This window comes from Xenopus laevis, chromosome 1S, assembly GCF_017654675.1.
Source record: "Xenopus laevis strain J_2021 chromosome 1S, Xenopus_laevis_v10.1, whole genome shotgun sequence".
Taxonomy (NCBI): Eukaryota; Metazoa; Chordata; class Amphibia; order Anura; family Pipidae; genus Xenopus; species Xenopus laevis.
In genome coordinates, this window is record NC_054372.1 from 8,675,208 (window position 1) to 8,697,259 (window position 22,052).

Consider the following 22,052-nt stretch of genomic DNA (forward strand, 5'->3'; position numbering starts at 1 on the left):
GGGGGGGGGGGGGTGTAAGAAAGAAGCATGCTGGCTGATAAAGTACTGGAAGAAAAATGAGTTAGAAAAATGTCTTTTCAATGATTACCCACACTTGAGATAAGTAGCTACCTCATTCATACTGATTAATAGCTCTTTGCTTTCATTAATATATCTCCTTCTCTGTGAGATACGTGATCGATGCACAGTAGCCGCTCCAGTTCTACTAAATACTGTACATCTATTTGATTTTAAGATGGCTAATTGGCAGCATTTCACGTATTGTACAATACTGCATCCGCTAGACATTTATATCGCAAAATCTATCACTGTCATTTGAATTATTATAGTTCTACGATCAACAAAAATAAATATGGGTTGAGAGCCGTTCGCAATAGGAAATCCTTTTATTATGTTAACTCTACAAACATAATAGGCATTCATATACACGGAACCAGTAAAATATATGTGCTGATATGTACAATGTGGAAGATGAGTTGTAAATGTTTAGTGGGGATATTTCACAGCTGGGAAGCCACTGCACACACATTAGAAGAAACAGAAAATAAGAAAAATCGGATAATATTCATAAATAATCGATCATCAAGGAAAACAAGCTTAGCACAGGAAATGGTAAAGCTGACATGACACAAGCTGATTGGATTTATTTGCTGGGCATAACAATGCACAAAGTCATGGACATTTAAGCCCAATTGTACCCACCTACAATAGGTACCCATCACAGACAGACAGATAGGTACACATTATAGACAGACGGATAGGTACCCATTGCAGCTAGACATGTACCCATCACAAACAGATAGGTACACATTACAGACAGACAGAGAGATACCAAGATATACCCATGTAACTATTACAGACAAATAGGTACCCATTATAGACAGACAGACAGATAGGTATTCATCAAACACAGGCAGAGAGACAGGTATCCATCACAGACGGACAGATAGGGGCACATTTACTTAGCTCAAGTGAAGGATTACAATAAAAAATACTTCGAATTTCGAAGTATTTTTTTGGCTACTTCGACCTTTGACTACGACTTTGAATCGACCGATTCGAAGTAAAAATCGTTCGACTATTCGACCATTCGATAGTCGAAGTACTGTCTCTTTAAAAAAAAACTTCGACCACCTACTTCCCCATAGGCTTTCTAGGCAATTTCTGATCGAAGGAAAATCGTTTGATCGATGGACTTAAGCGGTCGATTGAACGATTTTTCCTTAGATCGAACAAATTGCGGTAAATCCTTCTACTTCGATATTCGAAGTCGATGGATTTAACTTCGATGGTCGAATATCGAGGGTTAATTAACCCTCGATATTCGACCCTTAGTAAATGTGCCCCATAGTGTTCCATCACAGACAAACAGAGAGACAGGTACCCATCACAGACAGATAGATAGGTACCCATTACAGACAGAGAGACAGGTATCCATCACCCCCAATCAGCCAATACATTATGTCTTAAAAATAAAGTCTTCTGAGCTGAAAAGTCTGACCTGTGTTGCTGTTCAACTACAATACTCACAAACTTTGTTTAGAAATGACTGTTGTTAAAACAATGTATAATATTGGGGTAAACATCCTTCTTTATAATTCAGCAGCTGATAAAAGATTCAGTTTTTTTGTTGCATTATTATTATTAGTAGTACTAGTAGTATTAGCATTATTAAAATTCATATTTTCCCTCAACTGCCTTTTCCAAAGAGAGTGACTGAGGGTAAAAGAACTCTTGGGAAGAGACATACTGCACAAAACAGAACTATGCAGTTATTAATCATGTCTGTAGTTAAATTGTGGGACTATTATATTCAAAGGGCTGAGTTAGTTGGTTAGTTAGACATAGTGTTTTATCTGCTAGATAGACCCCCACATATACCCACTACAGGAGTGTTTCATTGTATTAGATGTCCATTATGTTATATTCTTTCTCTATAATGTTTATTATTGCTGCAAATCTCTGTGCACACCCCAAGGTGTGTTGCCAGGTTCAAGCAAGTGTGATCCTATTTTAAGGGACTGTGCCAAGAAAGTGTAAAGTCTTGACCCACACAGAACTGGGTTGTATTGTGTATTTAAAGGGATACTGTCATGGGAAAAAAATTTTTTTCTAAAATACATCAGTTAATAGAGCTGCTCCAGCAGAATTCTGCACTGAAATCCATTTCTCAAAGGAGCAAACAGATTTTTTTATATTCAATTTTAAAATCTGACATGGGGCTAGACATTTTGTCAATTTCCCAGCTGCCCCCAGTCATGTGACTTGTGCCTGCGCTTTAGGAGAGAAATGCTTTCTGGCAGGCTGCTGTTTTTCCTTCTCAATGTAATTGAATGTGTCTCAGTGGGACATGGGTTTTTACTATTGAGTGTTGTTCTTAGATCTACCAGGCAGCTGTTATCTTGTGTTAGGGAGCTGCTATCTGGTTACCTTCCCATTGCTCTTTTGTTTGGCTGCTGGGGGGAAAAAGGGAGGGGGTGATATCACTCCAACTTGCAGTACAGCAGTAAAGAGTGATTGAAGTTTATCAGAGCACAAGTCACATGACTTGGGGCAGCTGGGAAATTGACAATACAGTATGTCTAGCCCCATGTCAGATTTCAAAATTGAATATAAAAAAATCTGTTTGCTCTTTTGAAAAATGGATTTCAGTGCAGAATTCTGCTGGAGCAGCACTATTAACTGATTCATTTTGAAAAAAAAAAATTTTCCCATGACAGTATCCCTTTAACAAGATGAAGAGCTGTCAGCTCTGCTCCACATGGCTCTGAGAAGAGTGTTGAATTAATTGATCCTTTAAAATTCTTGTTACTTTACAAGGGATGGTGTAGCCCAAAATATTGATTCACTGGCGGCATTTGGCAAAATTAAATGGAGTAAGCCCGCAGTTCATATATATCCTTTGTGTGATTTCCTATACTATACAAGAGGCATAAAACACAACTCATTAAAGGGATACTGTCACACGAAAACATGTTGTTTTTCAAAACACATCAGTTAATAGTGCTGCTCCAGCAGAATCCTGCACTGAAATATGTTTTTCAAAAGAGCAAACTTTTTTTAATACTTTATTTTTAAATCTGACATGGGGATAGACATGTTGTCAGTTTCCCAGGTGCCCTCAGTCATATGACGTGTGCTCAAATAAACTTTAGTCGCTCTTTACTGCTGTACTGCAAATTGGAGTGATGTTACCCCCCTCCCCCCCAGCCTAACAACAGAACAAAGGATAGCTAACCAGATATCAGCTCCCTGCTAGTTATAAGCATAGCACTCAATAGTAAAAATCCAAGTCCCACTGCGACTTCTCTGGTTATATTGAGTAGGAGAAACAATAATCTGTCTGAAAGCAGTTTCTTCATGAAGTGCTAGCTCTTTCTAAAGCCACATGACCAGGCAAATTGACCATAGATGGGTGCTACACTCTAATATTACAACTAAAAAAAATACACTTGCTAGTTCAGGAATGCAATTTTATGTAGTGGAGTGAATTATTTGCAGTGTATACAGTGTAATTTAGAAATAAAAATTACACCATAAAAATCATGACAGAATTTATTTAATTATGATTCCCAATAGCTCACACCATAGGGCATTACCCAACCACAGTATACCTGTATAACCTTTAGGATGAACATAACCTGCAATAATCCCAAATGGTGCATGAGTATTATTTCCGGTGGAATCACCGTTACAAAAATACAAAATCTATTACACACAAGAACTGCGCATCAAGTACATTTACTGAGTTTAATGTCTCTGCTTGTGTACAAAACTCATTAACTCATCTGTATTTTCATATTACAAGGGAATCATTAGAGGGCACCCCCTTCATTTGTCAGCATCCTTTTAAATAGCTGTAACCTGTGTGAAGCTAATATATTTTATTAAATGTGCTTTAGTCTATTATTGAATCTCCAAGGTCTGTTCTTACTCATCATGAACCATAAATATGAACACGGAGTCTTACCTTGTTTGCACAATCGTCTCACTGCATGTTAAATAGGTTTGATTTTTCTATTTCCTTTAAATGTTTTTCAGCGGTTGTTAAGGTGTTGTGAAGCCTTTGAGCATTTCCATGGCCTTGAATTCATTTAGATCAAATATGTCTGTTGTGAAGGGCTCTCCTATCAAGGCTATTGATTCAGGCTAGGCAAAACAACAACAACAAATGTAATGGACATGTTTGTTAACTTTTGCAGTTGCCTGAATATGTATGCATCTCAGCTAATTACGCCTTTATCAAATGGAAAATCATGTTTTCAAGTCATTAAAATGAATACCGCTGTTAAAACATCAGATTTGCATTTTATGGTTATTAGAATAATCTAATTTTTCATTTTTTAATGTACAATTTTAATATGGCATATTATAAATATTGTTTAAAGCATTGCTTGCTATAAAATATTTATTGAAAGCAAAAAGGTCAAAGGTTTGGCCCGAGTCAATATTTCTAGAAAGCATAAAAGCATTTAATAGAGTAAAAGTTCACCCAGGCCATGGAAAATATAAATATGCATAATTATAACATGGGTCATTGACAGAGGCATAACTTACTCATTCTTAACCAAATGGAAGCTCATTTACTAACACAGAGACTGAATTGCCCCATTGCAACCAGTCAGGAATCAGTTGTGATTAGTCTACTTTCAGAAATTGTAAGCAAAGACTTTGGGGCCTGTTTATTAAACCTTAAATTTTTTGGTAGAGTTTTTAATGGGAAAAACTCACATTTTTAGAGGAAAAAAACTCAGATTTTTTGAGATTTATTATGCTCTGAAGCTGCTACAAATTCAAATACAAGAAACTCCAGTTAAAACCTGTTAAAATCATGTAAAAATCATGTAAAATTCAATGGTGAATGGTCCCTTTAACAACTGGAATATGTTTTTTACCTTATGTATCTTGATTTTCTCCTAATTGGGTTTAATTTTATATTTAAATTCTTTTTTAGAAGACTTATGGAGATCCAAATTATGGAAAGATCCCTTATGTGGAAAAACCCAGGTCCCAAGCATTCTGGATACAATCACTCCCCTAAATATGTGTAGTAGGAGTCTTTCACGTATTGCGCACACTAAGGGCCAGATTTATCAAAAGTCGAGATGAAGTTTTGAAGTGAAAAACTTTGAATCTCGAGCTATTTTTTTATGTACTTCGACTAGGGAATTTGAAAAAACTTTGAAATTCGAAGGTCAAATTTTTTTGAAGTACTGTCTCTTTAAAACTTCGACTTCGACCATTCGCCACCTAAAAGCTGCCGAAGTCTGTTTTAGCCTATGGGGGACCTCCTACAACCTGTATGGAGGCAATTGGGGGAGTTTGGGAGATCAAAGGTCGAAGTTAAAAAAACGTTGAATCGAAGTACGATCGTACGATTCGAAGTAGATTGTACGATTCGAAGTACGATTGTACGATTCGAAGTAGGCCGAATTCGGCCCACTTTGACCCCAAAAAACTTCGACCTCCATTCGATTGGTGTTTAAAAAAAAACGAAAAAAATTCGACCTTTGATAAATATGCCCCTAATTGTTCAGCACTAGGACCATGCGGTGACAGGGGGAAAACATGTGCGTGAACGACCGACGCTGGGACCATGCATTAAATCCAGTCAGGTTTATTTAATCCCCCCCCCCTCATTCTGCATTTTATAATCCAGGGAATGAAATTCCTTGTCATTGACATAAAATCACTATAACAATTTGACTTGCCCTGTTCGTAGGAAACATAATGTCAACAGAGATGTAGACACATGAGTTTATCTGGGAAACAAAGTATGAGTGCAGTGCAAAAGGTATATACAATCTTGAACATTTCTCTTGATTTTGGACCAAAACACACTAGGTTGCTAACTTTTAATCCCACCAAAGATAATCACAACCACAAGTCATAGATGTAGGGGGTTATTTATCAAAGTTCAATTTTATCTCAACATTTTCTGCTACAAACTCCGATCAAATCCACTTGGGTTTTTTTACACTTATTTATTATTACATTTTCCCGAAAATTTGCTTTGTGAGAAATAATCTGATTTTTTTCAGATTTTTCACCAAAAACTCAGATTTCTTATGCTTTTTTGTCCGAAAACTCCTAAAACTTCCGGGTATTGCACAAAAAATCATTGGAACGACTTATATGCAACCTCGACAGGTCTGAAATGCCAGATTTTCTAATTCAAACTTTTCCAGCCTCAGGGTTTAATAAATTCCGAAAAATGTATGATTTTTTTTCAAAGTCAGATTTTATTCTAAAAAAATCCCAAATTATTGGGGATTTTTGTATTCGGAGTTTAGTAAATAACCCCGGTAGTGTTAAGTGGTAGAACAGGACATTTTTAGGCTGATCACATGTAAATCAAGCCTTGATAAAAGCATAGAAATTATAAATGGTTTTACACAGAGTAATGGTACATTGTCTAATGCTCTGATTTATGTTATGTTATTATCTTTTTGACCTTATGCTTAATTTCCATAACTTTGTTTCCCCTAAACAGTTGCAATCCATTAGCCAACAAATCCACTCAAAGCTTTAGGACAATTACTGTATTTGGCCAGTTTCAATTACAAGAGACACATGAGTGATTTAAATCTGGAGAAAAGCATATGACACAAGGGAACACAACTGCTTCATTAACTTATGGAAATAGCGCATTAGAGCTGCTATAACAGTTATTCCCATAGTTCCTGTACCGTGTCATTATGTTTAATTCTTGTTTTTAATTCAGTTTACGTGCAAATACTGTCCACAGATGTAACTTTGGCACAATAAATATGTAGCTTTCTGAGTGAAAAGCCTATCATATGACAGTTAATGAATTGAATAGCATGCAAAAATTCTCCTCAGAGACAAAACCCCGCAAAACAACCAATTTTTAAACAAAAATACTTGAAAGTATAAGTAACAGAATATTTTCCCTTTGTTCGAATTGTGTTTATTTAAAACCGTTTTAGCAAGATATTACTTTAAAATAATTTCACTGCAGCAAGATAATAGAGAACAGATGTTTGGTGAATTTATTTTTAGAATTATCATTAATATTCTAAATTTTGATATATATTTCATACAAACTCCCTAAAGTAACAAGCTTCAATAATTTACATATAATTGTTTATTCAGTAACAGTGATCAATTGCATCAATTTAAGTTTAGTCCAGGGACATCTTGATAAGACAAGATAATTAATAGTTCATTAAAAGGAGAACTGATTATATTAAGGTATGTTTAAAGAATTGTTCAGTGTAAAAATAGAAACTGGGTAAATAGATAATTAATTTTTTTTCTAATATAGTTAGTTAGCCAAAAATATAATCTATAAAGACTGAAATGACTGAATGTCTAACATAATAGCCAGAACTTCCTGTTTTACAGATTCTTATTGGTTACTAGTCAACCAATCAGTGACTTGAGGGAGGGCCATATGGGTCATAACAGTTAGTTTTTGAATCAGACTTGCATGCTATGGATCAAAAGCAAACTAACTGAACATGTCCCATGTGGGCCCCCTTCATGTCTCTGAGACAGAGATGTGAAACAAGTTGGGTTCAGGCAATTTTGGATGCTATGTTAACAGGAAGTGGTCAATAACTCTATGGGCCAATATTAAAGTTATCCCAATTAGGAAACTTAAATGCAGTACCCAAGCTGCTTGGAAATGTTCACTTTATGGGGGATTTGCGGTCACAGGGACCTCAAACCCTACCAGCTGCTACAAGCAATCCCCCTCACAACCACTTTGCAGACCTTTAATTTGAATGAGGAGGCAAAGTCTAGTGGCTAACTACAATAACTGCAGATAGTGTTGGGAGCGCATATCATATTTCAAGTCACAAACTCAAGTCACTTAACATGGTATGTTAATATAAGTGGCACATGTTTCTTCCACTGATTACAATGAGTGATGGCAAGTGAAGTGATTTAGGTTTTTGAAAGTACATCGGATGGTACACAATGGATGGGTCAAAGTCAGATGGTTTTATGTGCTTATGGAAACTGATACAACAGGTAATGTGGCATAACATTTATGGTTTTTATTTCCCCTACTTGTGTTTATATAAGTTCTTAATATCAGATGGCTGAACTTTTTCTTAAAAACACAAATACAGCTACATTGCCTTTAAAATTCTGCATTAAATGCTGTGCTGTGAAAAGCAGCAGGACATGTAAATTAAAGTAATTTATAGCAGTCTTGAAGTTAAACATGGAGCCAGGGGATTATCTCTACCCTCAACACTCACAAAACAAGCAATTTGATTTATTTATTATGCTCCCACGTCAGTAGGGATTAGTGATTACAGGCTCAAGGAATACAAGTTCATCCCTCAGTGAGTTTATTTTGAACACAGACAATTTCTGCATAGTTTGAGGGATTTCTTGTTAAGCACATATTATGTACTATATGTTTGTTATGACCAGTGCTGGAATTGGGGCGGGATGCGGCGGGATACCATGTCGCCACTTCTTTTTTCCCCCCAAATTGCATCATGTCAGGCATACTGGAGCTTTTCTGCGCATGTTGCCGACATTTTTTTTACTTCTCGTCAAGCGTCCAGTGCGTGCCCTTTCCTTATTCTGTCCTGATTTAGTCTTCCCAATCAAGGCCTGCAGTGATTGGATAACAGTAAGCACATTGACCCGGCTCCCCTCCAATCGCTGCACAGCTCTTATTAAGCGCGCAAAGTGAAAGTCCGGTACAGTTGGCAGCACCTGTGTCTGGACTGGACTGTCTTCTGTTACTGCTCTGAGGTGAGAATCGGGCTTTGTGGAAAACAGATGCCACCCACTTGCCTCCAACAATGGCCATGTAAGAAACACTTTATTTACCCTAGCTCAGCTGGCTACATGCTGTACATCAGTACAGATTGTCATATCTGACGGAACACTGAAGGTTACGGAACTGAATTGAATCCTGCCTGTATTGTGCTGATGTACTCACACAGCTGTAGTCACTCCTCCCTCCTGCCATTTATAATGAGCTGATCTCCATCATCATGTCTAAGTCCTGGCCACAAATCAAGTTGCAATCTTGGCTGTGCAAAGTACTTATTTTACTTCTGTGATCCGTGCTGCCCCTCATGTTGTATTTTTCCGTCTCCTTCCGACTTTAGTTTTTTGTTCTTCTTCCTTGCCTTTCGTACTGTTTTCATATCTCCTTCCTCAAGCCTCCCTCCCCCCACTCTGTATTTGTTATTTAGTGCTCCTCTGCAAAGCACATATTTTACTTTGGTGCTCTAACCTCCCCCCTCAGTCACTGTACTTTTCCATCTTCTCCCTCTGACGTCAGCCTTATTTGATACTTTATTTTACTCACTGCTCATTTTCCAGGTAATTTTAACAAATCAAGTTTTAGCTGGCATTTCCAATTTTTAAAATAGCTACTTCATTATATTTTTTTATTGCAGCCAATGATTAATAAATGGGAAGTACTAAGATTAGCATAATCTTAAATTAAATAGGAGCATAAGCAAATTAATTAACCTGTAAGTCCAAATGCAGGCCAATATGAGCTTTGCCTAAAAAAAGCATCACTTTTTTAAAGATTAGAAATGCCTGCGTAAACATGACTGGTTAAAATTATGTAATTGAAAGGATATTGGTTCACAGTATTATGTAAAACTTTATGGGCAGTTAGTTGAAATGGGCACCACATGGAAAATAAGCAGTGAACTTTAGTATTAAATAAGGCAGAAGTTGGAAGGAGAAGAATGAAAAGTACAAAGACTGAGGTGGGAGCACAGAAGTAAAATACGCACTTTGCAGAGGAGCAAGATCTCAACTTGATTTGTGGCCAGGTAAGAGACACAATGGGGAAGATCAAAGCATGATATATGGCAGGACAGAGAAATGACTACAGCTTTTTACCATGTGTGTGTACAATTCGTGACAGGCTGCATTCATTTATATATGAAATTGCCTCTGTGCCACCCTGCTATGGGTTATGGGGTATTTATACATGAAATTGCCACAATGCCTTCCTGATTTAGTTGGGGGCGTGGTCATGTACAAAAATTTTGCAGCCCGCTACGCTTGCCAGGAACTCCGTTTCAGTGGTGATTTTCTGTGGGCGCGGCTATATATGCCACACACACCATCCCTTCACCTTTTTGTTCCCAATTCAAGCACTGGTTATGACTCTACACAGTAAGAAAAGTAAGTTAAAGCCAAATCCAATTAAACTGCTTTCTTCACCCTAATACACCCACATCTTATGAGAACTGGTTATTAGGAACACCTGTGAGAAACTTGCCTGTTGTTCCAGTGGGGTTACAATGGGGATGGCTGCTGCATCCGATTTCTACTGCGTCTTCTTTGTGAATTGTGTTCACGATGATTGGCTATCTCCGGCTATCTTCAGCTATATTTGGCGTTTTCGCGTCTGCCGTTATCACGCTGGCACGAAATTCAAATATTTGAAGGTGCATGTCACTGTTTTGCATTGTCCAATGTAAAGATCTAATTATTTAGTTCCTGGGTGCATTTCTGAGTGTTCCTGATCTTTTTCTGACCTTGCCTGTTTCTGACCTTGTCTTGTCTGCTGCCTGTCCGGACCTTTAATTAGAAATTGGTGTGTTTGACTCAGCCTGTGACCTTGACTATTCCCTCGTCTCCTCAATTTGTACTGCTTCTCTTGATATTGACCCGGCCTGTTCCTCGACCATGTTTCTTTTTCTCCAGTTACAATGTTCGGTTCCCTTACCTTTCCAAAACTCTCTTCCTGGTCCTCTCCTGTTAATACCTGGCAGCACCTGAGTAGAGGAAGTTTCCTGCCACAGCCAAAGGTGGATGTTATAGGTGGAAGAGTAAGCCATGTCAGGGATCTTGGAGCTAGTTCTGGGTTTGGGACACTGTTCGTAACAACACCATGGTTTATACAAAAGTTGCCCAGACACCTGAGAATTTTTGTCTATAGTAAGAAAAAGTGACTTTGAATTGTAAATGAGCAGAGCATCATTAAAAGTACAAGGGAGTTATAAATTTATAAGGACAAATGGAACCAGTCAATTCACTGGGGGCTATGAATTCAGAGTTTAAATTAGGAAGGATACTGGATTAGGAGCTGATAATGGTCTACATTTATCACCTGTTCTTCTCAAGAACTTTCTCACATGTTCCTGTGTAGTTAGGGCATATGTGTAGTAAATGTATATTTCCAAGAAGTTGCTAGGAAGGATCCCAGAAAGGTGAGAAATGTGGTTATATAAAAAGCTGGTTTAGCTGAGCTTAGCTGCTCGTTGGCTGGTGACTGGCACTGTAAAGAATATTATTCATGCTGGTTGCATGAAGAATATTACTAATGTTGAGGCCAACTTTCAATTTCTGTGAATTTATTTGCATTTTGAGATGGGCAGTATGTCTGCCTGTTGCACCTCTGGACGCATTAGTTATCAGCCGATTTACAGTAATGCACGCAAAAATGTAATTAAGGGGGAAAGAATTGTGGTAATATTTAGATTTTATAGGACTCGTGATTCTCTGCATTCAAAAGGATTCAGACTGATTCGAACTGTGAATCGTATTGATTGGCAGTGGTTCAGGCTAATTTTCCTGCTAACACTTTATTTGAATCAATTAGCAACATAGCTGCTTCCCTTTCCGATACCCTGGCAACAGCACTGGTGTTAATGGGAACTACTGGGGAAATCCATAAATGCTTGGAAATGAACATCACAGCAAGAAAACACAAACTGTGAAAGCTCATTAAATAATAAGCAAGTCCCCAAATTCAGAGATGAAAAATACTCTGAAAATGTGTTTCTAAATAGTTTATTTTGTGCATGCCTGTTATATACGGGGAGTAAAAAGGCAGATCAAGATAAAGGTCCTGACTAATTATCTATTTTTATGACCATTGTGGTCTAATTTAACAAGGTATTGTACATGCTGGAAGTATTCATTCCAGAATAAAAAAAACTCAAAAAAGATTAACAGCCAAGATTGCTTGCCACAAGTACCGATCACACACAAATGATGGGTTAGCAATCATGGCAATCATTGAACACAAGTCATCAGATGGGCACATGGAAATATGCAACCAACTGCCATGACCTTATGGGACCAACACCCACAGGGTAAATTTCATATCAGTTGGAGGAATAGCTGTAAACCTGGGCCTAAGTCCTCTGATAAAATCTTAATAGAACCTGAACAATGCAGTTGCACCCTTGACCTAATTAGGGGTGGGAGGAAGGTATTCTGCTCAAATGGGTTATTGAAGAGGTGCCAGTACACTTTTGTTAGAAGCTGCTCCAAACCCAACATGTGCTGCACCGCCATCGTTATCCTTACACTGCACTACAGAACTTAGGGCTCAAGTCTAGCTGACATAGGTATTGTCTTCATAGATGTGTCAGTTCATCAAAATATTTTACTAATTTGTGAGTGGAGCTTGTCAGCTCACAAGATGGACGCATAACCTAGGTGCTCCTGTAAACCGAGGTAGTCTCTCAAACAGCACGACAGGCACAGAAGCAGAAAGGAGAGTAACAGAATTGCAACAGATTGCTAAAGGTATGGGGGCAGAAGAAAAACCCAAAGAAGGAACACAAACTGGTTACCGCATTCTTCACCCTGCCGAGCCGCTCCCCTGCACAGAATTCAGAATCCGTCATCGTGAATCAGCAGCAGAGCGAACCTTTACCTCTGCCTCCATATATGTCTTCAACACCTCCAGGGTGACATTTAGCAACTGGCAACATACCTTAGTCAAGAAATACTAGACATTGGGGATCGCACAGCACACATTGAGATAAAGATGGGGGGATTCACAGAGGCTCACAATAATAGACAACTACACCAAGGTTTTGTACAGAACTGGACTCACTGCATGAAAAAGTAAGTGACCTAGAGGATAAATCACACAAAAACAATCTGCGACTGAATGGTATTCCAGAGTCAGTTCAGCCCTCAGAACTTGAGCTCAACCTTTTAGAACTGCTGAAAGTTACAATGCCAGACGAACATGCTCTGGAATTCACTATTGACCGCATACATAGAATACCTAAACCAAAGACAGCACCAGAGAAAGCCCCCAGGGATGTCATAGTGCTACTGCTATTCTATAAAATGAAGGAAAATCTACTTGCATCCACCAGGAAAAAAAGCTAATTCCAAAAGATCCAAATCTACACAGACCTCTCCAGAGCCTTGCCCCTCAAATGTAAAACCTTCTAGGAGATTACAACCCTACTCCACCGACTCAATATTCTATACCACTGGCAATTAGTGATGGGCGAATTCACGGCGAATTTGCGCGATTCGCCACCAGCGAATAAATTCGCGAAACACCCGCGAAAATTCGCGACAAAAATTCACCGGAGTCAAAAAACAGGCGCCGGCGTCAAAAACGAGACGCCAGCACAGTTTCGCAAATTTTTCGCTGTTTCGAGAATTTCGCAAATTTTTCGGCGAAGCGAAACGACGCAAATTCACCCATCACTACTAGCGATATCCGGTAATGCTCATGATAATGCATAATGGCACCCCAACCACACTCACATCACTGGAAAGAGTGTGCAAACAGAATTGTGATTTTTTTTGTCACACTGCGAATGTCTATAAGAGCTTTTTAAATATGGCTATAATCGAAAATTGTGAATATTATGTGCACACTCTGTATTTGAATTACGCCACAACTTTGGTGGAGAAGAAAATATTCACAAAACAGTTTGCAAATTGCCAATTTAAGTTAGTGTCAAGTCAACGCTATTTTCACGCACAACAACCTCGCACAGTGGGCACACTCACGCAAACACCCGTCTCACTTGCGAGCCATTTGCGAAAATTTATTCTCAATGCTAATTCACAAAAACTGGAAAGATGGGCAGAGCAGTGCAATATATTGGCACTCAGGGAAAAAACATGGGCAATACAACCATTTTTGAATAAATATGTGCTGCGTGAACTTTTATAAATGACCCCAAGTGTGTTTTAAAAAATCAAGTCAAGAGATGACCCAGGTGAAGGGACAGTTGCAGATGTTAACTGAACTGGTGACTCAGTTAGCAAGACCCCTGTGTCAGCCTTAGAGGTAGCTAGCAATATGCTCAACATCACACCTGCAAAGTCAGACCTGGCCCTACCCCCAATAACACTTCTGAAAACATAGTCATATATTACAACTGTGGCGAGGCAGTCCATTATAGAGCACAATGTCAGAACAAATCAAATTCCAAAAAAAGTAATTGACAAATTATCTAAATTACTGAATGCGAGAGAGAAAAGGAGGCAGGGAAACTCCAGAGGGCCCCAGTGAAGGAGCAAGCTGGGTGTCCATCTCCAAGAAAACCCTCAATATTGCTAATAGGTGTGAGGATGCAACTCAGACAAAACATAGTAAACCCCACCCATGACCTCACTTAAATCCCTTAGAGGGAACAAGAGGAAACAGTTCCCCCAAATGGCACACTAATGGTGCAGAAGGATATTTGCAGAAGCAAAGGAAACACTCTGCTGTGAGCTGTCATCAAACCCGACAAAGATGAACTGATGCAGAAGCCAGTACGGCCTGATGGATTAAGTGGGCCAACATCAATTGTGCCTGTTCAAATTGAAGATGTTCACTCAGAAGCACTCCTGGATACAGGAGCTCAGGTGATAGATATCTATAAGAAATATATCTTGCACATACCACTGCACTTTCTGCAGCCAGTTCTAACTTCCCTGGTGAGACAGAAGAAGGACCCTTTAGAAGAAATAGGGAATGTGTGGTATCTACAGAGAAAAAAATGTGTAATACAGCCATGCATGGGAGCCATGGTGAAGATCTGCTGGGAAGATCCTGGACATAATTTAATGATTGAAAGTGGCCCTGAATTAGACTTACCTTCTGGAGTTGAGCTGGTCCCTGAGGTGTTGCTAGCTGATTTCCTAAAGAAGAATCGTGTTACTGTGTGGATTGTGGAACTGAAGATGCTCTTAACTGCTTGGTTGGAAGCAGATGGTTCAGTGTGGTGGACAAAATAAGTGGATTCTCTCAGATACCAATTCACCCAGAGGACAAGGAAAAGACTGCTTTTCTATGCCCTCTGGGTTTCTATGAATTTAATAGGATACCCCAAGGCATCTGTGGAGCTCCTGCCATGTTTCAAAGACTTATATAGTGCACTGTGGGTGACATGCACCAGTTAGAATACTTGTGTACCTAGACAATCTGATCCAGATCTGGCCAGGAGGTCAAGGTTGGACCAGAGTGTCCATAGAAGACAAATGGACTGAAAAATGTGATTAAAGCCTTACTCATGCACCTGTGCTGGCTTATGTTGGTGCAGCAAAGCCCTACACATTGTGAAAAATTGCATTAAAGTCAATGGGCGTCAAAATAATTTTGACACGTGACAATTTTTTTACGCGCAAATTATTTGTCCAAATGTGTTAAAGTCAATGGGCATCTGAATAATTTTGACATGTGACAATTTTTATGAGAGCATCAACTTTCCCTGTCTGACATTAGTATCAGTGGGATACAGCAGCTTGACCACCCAAGCAGATCCATCATCACAAAATAAATGGAATTTGGCAGAATTTTGTAGGGATCTTAATTTTACACCTCTGTGGTAAGGTGTGCCACATGGTCATATCCTGCTACTGTAGATGTTTGAATAGTTACTGATATTGCTACAAGCTTTTGTTTAAATAAACAGTTGATACCAAACTGATTTTGTAACAAGTTATGCTATATATATCTAGTATAGGTAAATCTAAAACAACTGGACTTGCTGAGTAATCATTGAAGATGTTTCACTACTCATCCGAGCAGCTTCTTCAAATGACGGGTGTGGGAAGTGTTCGGCATATAAAGTCTTCTATAATCCAATCACAATGGCACATTGTAACTCTTCAAAGAGGTGACATCTGAAAATTCACTGAGGTGTTGATTCTGTGTAGTTACTGTGATAGAAACCACTTCAATGTTTACTCAGCATGTCCAGTTGTTTTAGATTTACCTATACTAGATATAACATGACCTCATTATGCTATGTACTTCATTCTAATTACTGCCATGTAAATTCTTGCCAATGGGCAAATAATCCTTTATGGTTTTTAATGCTTAAAGGATCAGTAACATAAAACATTTTTTTTTTAAATTAGTTTCTTTGCAACGAAAAAAAACCACCAATACGTTTTAACTTTTAAATTTGCAAAGCTTTTATAAAGAAATTATTTACCGATATTCTCTGCATGCGCTCCTCTTCAGAAATGGCGACAGGGCGACAATCCATTGTGCAGTGCTCGATTTCTCCTACCTGCCTTCTATAGGAAATAGCCAGGGAGGAGAAATTGAGCGCTGCATGATGGATTGTTGCCCTGTCGTTGCTTCTGGAGGAGCGCATGCAGAGAATCAGTAAGTAATTTCTTAATAAAAGCTTTGCGATTTCAAAGTTAAAACTGTATTGGTGTTGTTTTTTCGTTGCAAAGAAACACATTTTTAAGATTTTGTTTTTATGTTACTGATCCTTTAAAGGGGACCTGTCACCCAGACATTAAAGCTGTACAATAAAAGTCCTTTTCAAATTAAACCTGAAATTCAATTTCTTTTTAGTTATTAAAGCTTACATTCCTGTCATAAAATCATTTAAAAATCTCAGGGACAGGCAATTACTTTTACTTTCCATTCAGCACCTACTATATGTAACTGCACTCCCTACATTCCCCTCCCTCTTCACCATTTAATTGTGTAGCCAGTGCATGGGGATGGACATCAGGTACCCCATTGTGAATCACAAACAAGATTTTAGCATGATGCAAGGCTTGCCTTAATAACAGTGTCCACAACATGTCACTTGCCTGCTTTCTGTAATAATGACTGAAGACAGACTGAAGGCAAGAGGATTTAATTTATATAGTATAATTAAAGTTTATTTTGCTTCCATAACTTCATATGGGCTCAACAAAGCCATAGAGCGGCAAAGACAGTCCTGATGTCAACACCCAAATTGGGAGACCTAGGAGCCCCTAACATACAAAAATACTACGAAGCATCCCATTTAAGACAACTGCTTGCATGGTCACAATGGAACCATTATACAACATAGGGACATATTGAAAATGTAATAGCACGGGACTGTCATTTAAATGCACTTCTATGGTCTCCCACTGCTACAGCTAGGTGCCCCCCTACGGCACTTTCAGCAACTCGTCATTTACCTTTGATATGGCTTAAATTCAGATGAAGACACAACTTGTTGTCCGCCAAATCGTTGCTGACAACATTTCTTAGAAACCCAGCATTTCAACCAGGGATGGAACCAACTAGCTGCATAAAATGGGCCAAGCTCCACTGCTTTACCATACGAGATATTCTCCACCCACTGACTTACACTATACTTCCATTGCAAACTATTTAGAAAAGAGATCCTCAAGTGTAAATTAGATTGTTTGAATACTTTCAATTAAGACACTTTCTGAAACCTTTTGCTGCATCCGCTAAAAAGCATAACCCTACAGCATTGGAAACTTTGGCAACCAATGGGCTACCACAGAAAGGCCTTATATCAAAAATTTACTCCATCCTCATGACACCCTTAGACCCATCACTACAATGACATAGATACATGAACAAATGGGATCAAATTCTTCCACGACCAGTCACAGCTGAAGATTGGCTTAAAATTTGGGACAATGCTGCACATATGGTCTCCTGTGTACGACAGAAGGAACATATTTACAAAATTCTAACCTTCTGGTATTATACCCCGTTCAGGCTCAATAAACTTTTCCCCCACCATTCTCCGTTGTGTTGGAGAAATTGCGGCGCCCAAGGGTCCCTACTGCACATTTTTTTGGGACTGCCCACTATTACAGCCTCTAGGGAAAAAAGTGATGGACCTTATAAATCAACTGATCTCCCAACCAGACCCTGTCATACTCGTACTGGGTAAACCAATACCCAAATTACGTTGGAGTGGTCAAGCATTAATCAATCAAGTTCTGACAGCTACTCAAATAGCTATTGCCTCTAAGTGGAAAAGCCCAATAATACCCACTCTTGCCGAAATCACAAATAGAGTGAACAGCAATAAGACCTTCAAGCCAAATATAGCCCATGGGAGTTACGAGGTATGGCGCCAATCTAGAGGTTAGCATATATCTAAGCACCTACCATATTTACAACTGAAATCTGTCTATACCCAACACTGAAATATTGAAACTTAAATCTGTGTACCTGACATATTTTTGTGTTGCAACTTTTAATTTTAAGTTTAAGTTCAATTGACATATTTCTTATCTAGCATACCCCAATAAGGGTTGAGAGCAAATGGAAAGTATTGCTGGAGAAAAGAATAAAGGCTATAATGGCCCTTGCATTAGAGGGAAATACTTCTGTCATGTGGTTTTTCTATATAAATAACAATTGGAATGATGTTGAAACATGTATGTAAAACTTTGAAAAATTTCAATAAAAAATAAGTTACAAAAAAAAAAAAGTTTTTTTTGCTTAGCTAACATGATAAAATAGGTTTTGGATAGGGTGACAGGTCCCCTTTAAATGTGTATTACATTTTCAGTTATAGTCTCACTCCTTTATATAAGGGGTGAATCTTAAAAACTCAGGAATCTGAAATATTTTTTATACTTTATAAGAGTCTACACAATGCCCTTAATCAAATTTTGAGGGTCTGGAAATATTTTGATTGTATCGTCCCAGATGTGTCCTTTAATCTTCCTGCCTTTCCGAATGCAATGACTCGGTTTAAATGTTCTTATTTTGCCAAGACTGATTAAAGGCAGAGAAATATATTTTCTTGTTGTACACATAAAATTTAATAAGGAATGTTACTAAAGTCTCCATTTTTATAACAGGATTTTCTTAGTTTGGGGAACCATGTAGTGATGGGCAAATCTGATCTGTTTCTGGGTGAAACCTGAAGAAAAAGTTTACTCATCGCTACTCAAATGGAAATTAGTATGCCATAAATAATGTATTTAATGGTTTCTTTAGTTTTGTGTTTGTAGTGTCCTATATACTTCAATTAATATTGTCAAACACATATAGTATAGAATTAATCCCCTTTCAAAAAAGGTTATGTTGTGTTCACGTGAAAGAAACTCTCAAAATTATTTAGCCCTGAAGTGTTTTATTAAAGATTTTCCTCTAAAAGCAACTTAATATATTCATTAACCTCAGGTAAAATACTGACCTGCAGTTATTCGTTGTCTAATGCTTGACATGTGATTAAAACATTTCTAGCCTTGTGGCTGTTTATTTGACTGTCGGAAGAATTGCTTTAGTAGTCATGTCGTTTCAGACTAAGCATTCGCAAAATAGTTCCTGAAAACCATGACAGCTGAAAATGAAATGAAAGAACTGGAATACACTATATTCTAAAATAATTTTAATAAAGCACCTATTATAAGGCATTTTAATCAACATTGTTATGTTTATTAGGGAAAAATATACATATATGTGTGTAATATTTTCTGGCACCACTTTGAGATAGATAGAACACATATTTGCTGGTCACAGATGTCCTCAACAAACTTGCGGCCTTAGGTCCTGTACCCAATGGATCCATCTTAGCCACTATGGCCATTGAGGCTCTTTACACTGACACCCCACATTCTAATGCAGTCCTGCCATTTCTACTTACAGAGCTAACCTATTGAACCAATCATACAAATGTTACATTTCACACTGACACATAATGCATTTTCATTTGGACAGGAGATCTACTTACAACAAATGGGCTGTGCCATGGGTTTCCGCTTTGTGCCACAATACACAAATATATTTATGGCCAGATTAGAGGAGGATTTTTTGACATTTTGTACCATTAAGACAATTGTTTACTTTTGCTTAATTGATGACATCCTGTTAAAGAGGACCTCGTTTCCTTCCACCCCACAATAAAGCTTAAATTAATAAAAATAATACATTTTCTGGACACCATTATTGAAATAAAAGATACTAACATTGTCTCTGTTTACAAAAAAACAACAGATAGATGTACATACTTCCAAAAATGACAGTTTCCACCACAAACATATGAAGAGGTCAATCATATACAGCCAGTCAATAGGATATAATCATATTTGTTCAGATATTATCAACAGGGAAAAACACTTAAGATAACTTAGGAGTGACTTCATCAGGCAGGGATACAACCCCAGAATAACAGATAACCAAATCAAAAGAGTCATCACTATACTCAGGGATAAACTCCTCCAATACAAACTATAAATAATTACCAGGTTCCCCTTGTTGTCTCACACTATCCACACCTAGTGGCCTTAAACAAAATCATGAAAAACCTCCAACCCATGATACAGTTTGACAATGGGCTGCAACATATATTTCCAGAACCTCCCTACTGGCATACAGATAACCAAACCATAAAAAAACAAAAATGCCCAGCCCATCAGCCTGCCTGCAAGCAAGGTGTAAAACTGCACCCACATTTACACTACAGGCCAGGTACCTATACCACATCACTAGAGGGAACACATAACAAAGGGATCATTCTCCTGCAAGTCATCCAATGTGGTCTACCTTATCTTGTGTGTGAAATGGCCAACTACAGTGCTATATGAGGGTGAAGCTGGACAAACACAACGCCAGTGGATGTCCTTCCACAGATCTAACATCAGTTGTAGGAAAACAGACTTCCCAGTAGCTGCGCAGCAAAGCAGACATTTTTCATAGGCAATGAATTTGTTTAGGCTAAGTAAACAAGCAGCTTAGGTTCAGCCTCCAGACACTCACCTTTAAAGGACAATACACAGCGAGTGTTTTTCTTACCTTCTAACACGTTTAAAGATATACAAAGGCAAGAACGGTTTAATCAATCATGTTCAATTTCTTCTTAAAAGACCCGTTGACTGTGTACCACAAAGCTCTGGCATAATAACGTTAATTTTTAGCCCTAATTATTGGGAAATATCTAGAACAGCTTTCTCCCAAAAAGGCCTTTAGTGTGAGTACCTCTTTACCTGTTTTGGGGGAAGCCAGCTCAGTAGTTTTGAAATCTCTGGTCTAAGCATTTTTTAGTGTTTTTTTGTAATAGTGGTGTCTAGGCAGCCATCTCAAGTCATTTTGCCTGATCCTGTGCTTTCAGAAAGAGCCAGCACTTCAGGATGGAACTGTTTTCAGATAAGCTATTGTTTCTCCTACTCAATGTAATTGGAGGAGTTGCAGTGGGACTTGGATTTTTATATTGACTGCTGTTCTTAATCTACCATGCAGCTGTGATCTTATGTCAGGGAGCTATTATCTGGTTACCATCCCAATGTTCTGCGGAGGGGAGTGATATCACCTCAATTTGCAATGCAGCAGTAAAGAGAGACTGAAATTTATCAGAGCACAAGTCACATGGCTGAGGAAACTGGGAAACTGACATGTCTAGTCCCATGTCAAATTCAAAATTCAAAATAAAAAAAAAATCTGTATGCTCTTTTTACAAATGGATTTGGGAGCTGTTATCCTGTTTTCCTGATAAAGGATCTTTCCATAATTTGAATTTCCATACCCTAAGTCTACTAAAAAATTATTTAAACATGGAATAAACCCCATGCAATTGTTTTCTCTACAATACAAATTATATTTTAGTTACGATCAAGTACAAAGTATTGATTTATTAATAAAGAGAAAAAGTAAATCATTTTTAAAAACATGAATTATTTTATTAAATGAAGTCTATAGAAGATGGCCTTCCCATAATTTGGAGCTTTCAGGATAACAGGTTTCTGGATAATGGATCCCATACCTGTAATACAGTACAGTAATACTTTATTTGTTTATACACACCGACAAACATATACTTATAATTTTAAAAATTGACATTAATATATTCATTTTATATTGTAGTTTTCTGTTACTTTAATTACTTAACAAGAGCAAAATTGACATCTCTAAGAGACCATCTGCCATTAAAAGCTTAGAAGGAAGAACTTTAATAAGTGCTTTCCACCTCCATTTAAACAAGAATTCCTTTCATCTAATCAGTCTGGTAATTAAATTCTTAAGAAAGAGTTTTGATGAATAAAGCAGGCAAAGCCAGAAAAAAATCTAATTTTATTTATTAATTACATTACTTATGGTTATGGGAAGCATTGAGGGATTT